Below are 10,062 nucleotides of genomic sequence, written 5' to 3'. Positions count from 1 at the left end.
TCCTTTGGGAAATGTTCACAGGAAAGTGTAGGGATAGACTCCTCACACTCTCTGGACAAGATGCAGAATCTTATGACCTCATGAAGGGTACCCTGATTGAGGGCTTTGGATTCTCCACTGAGGAGTACAGGATTAGGTTCAGGGGGGCTCAAAAATCCTCGAGCCAGACCTGGGTTGACTTTGTTGACTACTCAGTGAAAACACTAGATGGTTGGATTCAAGGCAGTGGTGTAAGTAATTATGATGGGCTGTACAATTTATTTGTGAAAGAACACCTGTTAAGTAATTGTTTCAATGATAAACTGCATCAGCATCTGGTAGACCTAGGACCAATTTCTCCCCAAGAATTGGGAAAGAAGGCGGACCATTGGGTCAAGACAAGGGTGTCCAAGACTTCAACAGGGGGTGACCAAAAGAAAGGGGTCACAAAGACTCCCCAGGGGAAGGGTGATGAGACAACCAAAACTAAAAATAGTAAAGAGTCTTCTACAGGCCCCCAAAAACCTGCACAGGAGGGTGGGCCCAGAGCCTCTTCACAAAACAATGGGTACAAGGGTAAAAACTTTGATCCCAAAAAGGCCTGGTGTCATAGCTGTAAACAGCATGGACACCAAACTGGAGACAAGGCCTGTCCCAAGAAAGGTTCCACTCCAAACTCCCATCCAGGTAACACTGGTATGGCTAGTCTCCAAGTGGGATCAACAGTGTGCCCAGAGCAAATCAGGGTCCACACTGAAGCTACTCTAGTTTCTGAGGGTGGGGTGGATTTAGCCACACTAGCTGTCTGGCCGCCTAACATGCAAAAATACAGACAGCAACTCTTAATTAATGGGACTAGAATAGAGGGCCTGAGGGATACAGGTGCCAGTGTCACCATGGTGACAGAGAAACTGGTTTCCCCTGGCCAATACCTGACTGGAAAAACTTACACAGTCACCAACGCTGACAATCAGAGAAAAGTACATCCCATGGCAATGGTTACTTTAGAATGGGGAGGGGTCAATGGCCTGAAACAGGTGGTGGTCTCCTCAAATATCCCAGTGGACTGTCTGCTTGGAAATGACCTGGAGTCCTCAGCATGGGCTGAGGTAGAACTAAAAACCCATGCAGCAATGCTGGGTATCCCTGAACTGGTGTGTGTGAAAACGAGAGCACAGTGCAAGGCACAGGGTGAACAAGTAGAGCTGGAGTCTGGAAGAATGGCCCAGCCTACCAAGAGAACAGGAAAGTCAGTTGGGAAACCAACTGCAACACAGCAAAAGAAAGGGAACCTCTCTTCTCAGGAAGAAGTTCTGCCCTCTGAGGGAACTGAGCCTTTGGAGCTTGAACCTTATCAGGTTGAGCTCTTAGGCCCAGGGGGACCCTCAAGGGAGGAGCTGTGTAAGGGACAAGAAATCTGTCCCTCTCTTGAAGGCCTTAGGCAGCAAGCTGCTGAAGAGTCCAAAGGCAAGAAAAATGGAACGCATAGGGTCTATTGGGAAGATGGGCTCCTGTACACTGAGGCCAGAGACCCCAAACCTGGTGCCACTAGGAGAGTGGTAGTGCCTCAGCTGTTCAGGAAGTTCATCCTAACATTGGCCCATGACATTCCCCTTGCTGGACATTTGGGACAAACCAAGACGTGGGAGAGGTTAGTCAACCACTTCTACTGGCCCAATATGTCCAACATGGTTAAGGAGTTTTGCCTCTCCTGCCCCACCTGTCAAGCCAGTGGTAAGACAGGTGGGCATCCAAAGGCCCCCCTCATTCCACTTCCTGTGGTGGGGGTGCCCTTTGAAAGAGTGGGTGTGGACATAGTTGGTCCACTAGAACCTCCCACAGCCTCAGGAAATATGTATATCCTGGTAGTAGTGGATCATGCTACCAGGTATCCTGAAGCTATTCCCCTTAGGTCGACTACTGCCCCTGCAGTAGCCAAGGCCCTCATTGGTATCTTTACCAGAGTGGGTTTTCCTAAGGAGGTGGTGTCTGACAGAGGTACCAACTTCATGTCAGCATACCTAAAGCACATGTGGAATGAGTGTGGGGTGACTTATAAATTCACTACACCATACCATCCACAAACTAATGGCTTGGTTGAGAGATTCAACAAGACATTAAAAGGCATGATCATGGGGCTCCCAGAAAAGCTCAAAAGGAGATGGGATGTCCTCTTGCCATGTCTGCTTTTCGCTTACAGAGAGGTGCCACAGAAGGGAGTAGGATTCTCACCCTTTGAACTTCTGTTTGGTCATCCTGTAAGGGGACCACTTGCTCTTGTTAAAGAAGGCTGGGAGAGACCTCTCCATGAGCCAAAACAAGACATAGTGGACTATGTACTTGGCCTTCGCTCTAGAATGGCAGAGTACATGGAAAAGGCAACCAAAAACCTTGAGGCCAGCCAACAGCTCCAGAAGTTTTGGTATGACCAAAAGGCTGCACTGGTTGAGTTCCAACCAGGGCAGAAAGTCTGGGTTCTGGAGCCTGTGGCTCCCAGGGCACTCCAGGACAAATGGAGTGGCCCTTACCCAGTACTAGAGAGGAAGAGTCAGGTCACCTACTTGGTGGACCTGGGCACAAGCAGGAGCCCCAAGAGGGTGATCCATGTGAACCGCCTTAAGCTCTTCCATGACAGGGCTGATGTGAATCTGTTGATGGTAACAGATGAGGATCAGGAGGCAGAGAGTGAACCTCTCCCTGATCTTCTGTCATCAGACCCAAAAGATGGCACAGTAGATGGAGTGATCTACTCAGACACCCTCTCTGGCCAACAGCAAGCTGATTGTAGGAGAGTCCTACAACAGTTTCCTGAACTCTTCTCCTTAACCCCTGGTCAGACACACCTGTGTACCCATGATGTGGACACAGGAGACAGCATGCCTGTCAAGAACAAAATCTTTAGACAGTCTGACCATGTTAAGGAAAGCATCAAGGTGGAAGTCCACAAGATGCTGGAATTGGGAGTGATTGAGCGCTCTGACAGCCCCTGGGCTAGCCCAGTGGTCTTAGTCCCCAAACCTCACACCAAAGATGGAAAGAAAGAGATGAGGTTTTGTGTGGACTACAGAGGACTCAATTCTGTCACCAAGACAGATGCTCATCCAATTCCAAGAGCTGATGAGCTCATAGACAAATTAGGTGCTGCCAAATTCCTAAGTACCTTTGACTTGACAGCAGGGTACTGGCAAATAAAAATGGCACCTGGAGCAAAAGAGAAAACAGCATTCTCCACACCTGATGGGCATTATCAGTTTACTGTTATGCCCTTTGGTTTAAAGAATGCCCCTGCCACCTTCCAAAGGTTGGTGAATCAAGTCCTTGCTGGCTTGGAGTCCTTTAGCACAGCTTATCTTGATGATATTGCTGTCTTTAGCTCCACCTGGCAGGATCACCTGGTCCACCTGAGGAAGGTTTTGAAGGCTCTGCAATCTGCAGGCCTCTCTATCAAGGCATCCAAATGCCAGATAGGGCAGGGAACTGTGGTTTACTTGGGACACCTTGTAGGTGGAGGCCAAGTTCAGCCACTCCAACCCAAGATCCAGACTATTCTGGACTGGGTAGCTCCAAAAACCCAGACTCAAGTCAGGGCATTCCTTGGCTTGACTGGGTATTACAGGAGGTTTGTGAAGGGATATGGATCCATTGTGACAGCCCTCACTGAACTCACCTCCAAGAAAATGCCCAAGAAGGTAAACTGGACTGTGGAATGCCAACAGGCCTTTGACACCCTGAAACAGGCAATGTGCTCAGCGCCAGTTCTCAAAGCTCCAGATTATTCTAAGCAGTTCATTGTGCAGACTGATGCCTCTGAACATGGGATAGGGGCAGTTTTGTCCCAAACAAATGATGATGGCCTTGACCAGCCTGTTGCTTTCATTAGCAGGAGGTTACTCCCCAGGGAGCAGCGTTGGAGTGCCATTGAGAGGGAGGCCTTTGCTGTGGTTTGGTCCCTGAAGAAGCTGAGACCATACCTCTTTGGGACTCACTTCCTAGTTCAAACTGACCACAGACCTCTCAAATGGCTGATGCAAATGAAAGGTGAAAATCCTAAACTGTTGAGGTGGTCCATCTCCCTACAGGGAATGGACTTTATAGTGGAACACAGACCTGGGACTGCCCATGCCAATGCAGATGGCCTTTCCAGGTTCTTCCACTTAGAAAATGAAGACTCTCTTGGGAAAGGTTAGTCTCATCCTCTTTCGTTTGGGGGGGGGTTGTGTAAGGAAATGCCTCCTTGGCATGGTTGCCCCCTGACTTTTTGCCTTTGCTGATGCTATGTTTACAATTGAAAGTGTGCTGAGGCCTGCTAACCAGGCCCCAGCACCAGTGTTCTTTCCCTAACCTGTACTTTTGTATCCACAATTGGCAGACCCTGGCATCCAGATAAGTCCCTTGTAACTGGTACTTCTAGTACCAAGGGCCCTGATGCCAAGGAAGGTCTCTAAGGGCTGCAGCCTGTCTTATGCCACCCTGGAGACCTCTCACTCAGCACAGACACCCTGCTTGCCAGCTTGTGTGTGCTAGTGAGGACAAAACGAGTAAGTCGACATGGCACTCCCCTCAGGGTGCCATGCCAGCCTCTCACTGCCTATGCAGTATAGGTAAGACACCCCTCTAGCAGGCCTTACAGCCCTAAGGCAGGGTGCACTATACCATGGGTGAGGGTACCAGTGCATGAGCATGGTACCCCTACAGTGTCTAAACAAAACCTTAGACATTGTAAGTGCAGGGTAGCCATAAGAGTATATGGTCTGGGAGTCTGTCAAACACGAACTCCACAGCACCATAATGGCTACACTGAAAACTGGGAAGTTTGGTATCAAACTTCTCAGCACAATAAATGCACACTGATGCCAGTGTACATTTTATTGTAAAATACACCACAGAGGGCACCTTAGAGGTGCCCCCTGAAACTTAACCGACTATCTGTGTAGGCTGACTAGTTTTAGCAGCCTGCCACAAACCGAGACATGTTGCTGGCCCCATGGGGAGAGTGCCTTTGTCACTCTGAGGCCAGTAACAAAGCCTGCACTGGGTGGAGATGCTAACACCTCTCCCAGGCAGGAATTGTCACACCTGGCGGTGAGCCTCAAAGGCTCACCTCCTTTGTGCCAACCCAGCAGGACACTCCAGCTAGTGGAGTTGCCCGCCCCCTCCGGCCAGGCCCCACTTTTGGCGGCAAGGCCGGAGAAAATAATGAGAAAAACAAGGAGGAGTCACTGGCCAGTCAGGACAGCCCCTAAGGTGTCCTGAGCTGAGGTGACTCTGACTTTTAGAAATCCTCCATCTTGCAGATGGAGGATTCCCCCAATAGGGTTAGGATTGTGACCCCCTCCCCTTGGGAGGAGGCACAAAGAGGGTGTACCCACCCTCAGGGCTAGTAGCCATTGGCTACTAACCCCCCAGACCTAAACACGCCCTTAAATTTAGTATTTAAGGGCTACCCTGAACCCTAGAAAATCAGATTCCTGCAACTACAAGAAGAAGGACTGCCCAGCTGAAAACCCCTGCAGCGAAAGACCAGAAGACGACAACTGCCTTGGCTCCAGAAACTCACCGGCCTGTCTCCTGCCTTCCAAAGATCCTGCTCCAGCGACGCCTTCCAAAGGGACCAGCAACCTCGACATCCTCTGAGGACTGCCCCTGCTTCGAAAAGACAAGAAACTCCCGAGGACAGCGGACCTGCTCCAAGAAAGGCTGCAACTTTGTTTCCAGCAGCCTTGAAAGAACCCTGCAAGCTCCCCGCAAGAAGCGTGAGACTTGCAACACTGCACCCGGCGACCCCGACTCGGCTGGTGGAGATCCGACGCCTCAGGAGGGACCCCAGGACTACTCTGATACTGTGAGTACCAAAACCTGTCCCCCCTGAGCCCCCACAGCGCCGCCTGCAGAGGGAATCCCGAGGCTTCCCCTGACCGCGACTCCTTGAACCTAAAGTCCCGACGCCTGGGAGAGACCCTGCATCCGCAGCCCCCAGGACCCGAAGGACCGGACTTTCACTGGAGAAGTGACCCCCAGGAGTCCCTCTCCCTTACCCAAGTGGAGGTTTCCCCGAGGAATCCCCCCCTTGCCTGCCTGCAGCGCTGAAGAGATCCCGAGATCTCTCATAGACTAACATTGCAAACCCGACGCTTGTTTCTACACTGCACCCGGCCGCCCCCGCGCTGCTGAGGGTGAAATTTCTGTGTGGGCTTGTGTCCCCCCCGGTGCCCTACAAAACCCCCCTGGTCTGCCCTCCGAAGACGCGGGTACTTACCTGCAAGCAGACCGGAACCGGGGCACCCCCTTCTCTCCATTCTAGCCTATGCGTTTTGGGCACCACTTTGAACTCTGCACCTGACCGGCCCTGAGCTGCTGGTGTGGTGACTTTGGGGTTGCTCTGAACCCCCAACGGTGGGCTACCTTGGACCAAGGACTGAACCCTGTAAGTGTCTTACTTACCTGGTAAAACTAACAAATACTTACCTCCCCTAGGAACTGTGAAAATTGCACTAAGTGTCCACTTTTAAAACAGCTATTTGTGAATAACTTGAAAAGTATACATGCAATTTTGATGATTTGAAGTTCCTAAAGTACTTACCTGCAATACCTTTCGAACGAGATATTACATGTAGAATTTGAACCTGTGATTCTTAAAATAAACTAAGAAAAGATATTTTTCTATATAAAAACCTATTGGCTGGATTTGTCTCTGAGTGTGTGTACTTCATTTATTGTCTATGTGTATGTACAACAAATGCTTAACACTACTCCTTGGATAAGCCTACTGCTCGACCACACTACCACAAAATAGAGCATTAGTATTATCTCTTTTTACCACTATTTTACCTCTAAGGGGAACCCTTGGACTCTGTGCATGCTATTCCTTACTTTGAAATAGCACATACAGAGCCAACTTCCTACACCTGCAGTATCTTACAAGAGTAGGAGTCAGCCCAGGAGCCCGAGGAGAGGTCAGCAAGGACCCAACCAAAGGACCTAGAGCCCTGCAGTATCTTACAAGAGTAGGAGTCAGCCCAGGAGCCCGAGGAGAGGTCAGCAAGGACCCAACCAAAGGACCTAGAGCCCTGCAGTATCTTACGAGAGTAGGGTTCAGCCCGGGAGCCAGAGGAGAGGCCAGCAAGGTCCCAACCAAAGGACCTAGAGCCCTGCAGTATCTTGCGAGAGTAGGGGCCAGCCCGAGCAGAGGTCAGCAAGGACCCAACCAAAGGACCTAGAGCCCTGCAGTATCTTACGATAGTAGGGGTCAGCCCAGCAGCCCGAGGACAGGTCAGCAAGGACCCAACCAAAGGACCTAGAGCCCTGTAGTATCTCATGAGAGTAGGGGTCCCAACTAGAGCCCTGCAGTATCTCACGAGAGTAGGGGTCAGCCCGGGAGCCCAAGGAGAGGTCAGCAAGGACCCAACCAAAGGACCTACAGCCCTGCAGTATCTCACGAGAGTAGGGGTCCCACTTAGAGCCCTGCAGTATCTTTCGAGAGCAGGGGTCAGCCCGAGGAGAGGACAGCAAGGACCCAACTAAAGGACCTAGAGCCCTTCAGTATCTTACAAGAGTAGTGGTCAGCCCAAGGAGAGGCCAGCAAGGACCCAACCAAAGGACCTAGAGCCCTGCAGTATCTCACAAGAGTAGGGGTCAGTCCGGCAGCCTGAGGAGAGGTCAGCAAGGACCCAACCAAAGGACCTAGAGCCCTGCAGTATCTCACGAGAGTAGGGGTCAGCCCGGGAGCCCAAGGAGAGGTCAGCAAGGACCCAACCAAAGGACCTAGAGCCCTGCAGTATCTTACAAGAGTAAGGGTCAGCCCTGGAGCCCCCTCCTCCAGTATCTTACGAGAGTAGGGTTCAGCCTGGGAGTCCAAGGAGAGGTCAGCAAGGTCCCAACCAAAGGACCTAGAGTGCTGCAGTATCTTACAAGAGTAAGGGTCAGCCCGGGAGCCCTCTCCTCCAGTATCTTACGAGAGTAGGGTTCAGCCTGGGAGTCCAAGGAGAGGTCAGCAAGGTCCCAAACAAAGGACCTAGAGTGCTGCAGTATCTTACGAGAGTAGGGGTCAGCCCGGGAGCCCAAGGAGAGGTCAGCAAGGACCCAAACAAAGGACCTAGAGCCCTGCAGTATCTCACGAGAGTAGGGGTCAGTCCAGCAGCCTGAGGACAGGTCAGCAAGGACCCAACCAAAGGACCTAGATCCCTGCAGTATCTTACAAGAGTAAGGGTCAGCCCGGGAGCCCCCTCCTCCAGTATCTTACGAGAGTAGGGGTCAGCCCGGGAGCCCAAGGAGAGGTCAGCAAGCACCCGGTGTTCCATTCTTCTTGAAAGAATGGACAAAAGTCTACAAGAGTTCTTTTGAACGGGAAAATTTACTAATAGCTCCACCCTCGCTTTCTACTGATTATTTTGCTTCAGATAGTGGAATTTTTGTCTCGCATTGGGACCGTGAGGCAGGTGAGTCCGCTTTGGTTGCGGTGGGGGTGGAGTGGTGGATTAGAACACTGACATAGGGGAAGGTTATGTTGTCTATGAAGTCTGCAGTTTTCATAAATGTTCAAATTAAAGGATGAAATAACTTGGTGTACTTGTTTTTGAGACGCAGTTTGATCACAAATTAAACTAAGGGCCTGATTTAAGCGAAGTTGCCACTTTCTTTGCACTCCTTAGCGCCCCCTAACGCCACCAAGTGTGCACTGTATCTAAGATAAGGCACACAGTTAGGGAACTAGTGTCAACATTTTTGCCTCTAGTTTGGAGCTTTGCAGGATTAGCGTCAAAAATGTTGACGCTAATCCTTGAAAACCCATTGAGGCCCATTGTAAACAATGGTGTGCCTTCTTTTAATGACTGCTCAGAGCAGGCGCTAAAAGTGCCAGAAAAAATGGCGCAAAGAAATCTCTTAGATTTCTTTGCACCATTTGTTCGGCCCCACTAACGGGGGAACGCCCCCTTTGCATACATTTTGCCTGGCGCAGGCATAATGTAGTGCAAAGGGTTACAAAGTGGTGCAACGAATGCATTGCGTCGTGTTATAAATATGGCGTGTGGATTTTTTCTCCTCGTTGGTCCACATTAGCATAAAACAATTCCGCTAATATGGCGCAAGGAGGTGCTAGGGGCTCTTAAGTCTGCCCCTGAGTGTTTTTATTTTGTCCACAACAGGTTTAAATTCATAGGCCCAGATTTAAGAGGGCCTACCGGCCATCCAACAACACATTAGCATAATACCAACACTGCACCATATTTACAGAGTGGCGCGGCACAAGGGAGAGCAGGAATAGAAAGACACGGGGGGACAAGGCACAAGGGGGGGCAGGAACAGAATGACACAGTGAGGAGGGACAAGGCACAAGGGGGAGCAGGAATAGAATGATATGGTGGGAAAGGACAAGGCACAAGGGGGAGCAGGAACAGAATGACGCGGTGAGGAAGGACAAGGCACAAGGGGGAGCAGGAAAAGAATGACCAGGTGAGGAGGGACAAGGCACAAGGGGGAGCAGGGATAGAAAGACACTAAGGAGAAATGAGGTGCATGGGAGAGCAGGCATAGAAAGAAACGAGGAGGAGGAACAAGACACGTGGGAACGCAGGGATAGAAAGACATGGGGAGAAACAAGGCACATTGGAGATAAAATAATAGAACAACATGGGGAGAAACAAGGAACATGGGAACACAAGAATAGACCGGCATGGGAGGAAGAGCAAGGCACACGAGAGACCAGGTGTAGACGCATGAAGAGGGAAGAACAAGGCACACGAGAGACCAGGTGTAGGCACGTGAAGAGGGAAGAACAAGGCACTCGAGAGACCAGGTGTAGGCGCCTGAAGAGGGAAGAACAAGGCACACGAGAGACCAGGTGTAGACGCGTGAAGAGAGAAGAAAAAGGCACATGAGAGACCAGGTGTAGACGCGTGAAGAGGGAAGAACAAGGCACACGAGAGACCAAGTGTAGACGCGTGAAAAGGGAAGAACAAGGCACACGAGAGACCAGGTGTAGGTGCGTGAAGAGGGAAGAACAAGGCACACGAGAGACCAGGTGTAGACGCATGAAGAGGGAAGAACAAGACACACGAGAGACCAGGTGTAGACGCATGAAGAGGG

The sequence above is a fragment of the Pleurodeles waltl genome, chromosome 7, assembly GCF_031143425.1.
Source record: "Pleurodeles waltl isolate 20211129_DDA chromosome 7, aPleWal1.hap1.20221129, whole genome shotgun sequence".
Taxonomy (NCBI): Eukaryota; Metazoa; Chordata; class Amphibia; order Caudata; family Salamandridae; genus Pleurodeles; species Pleurodeles waltl.
Note: the sequence above shows the minus strand (reverse complement) of the source record.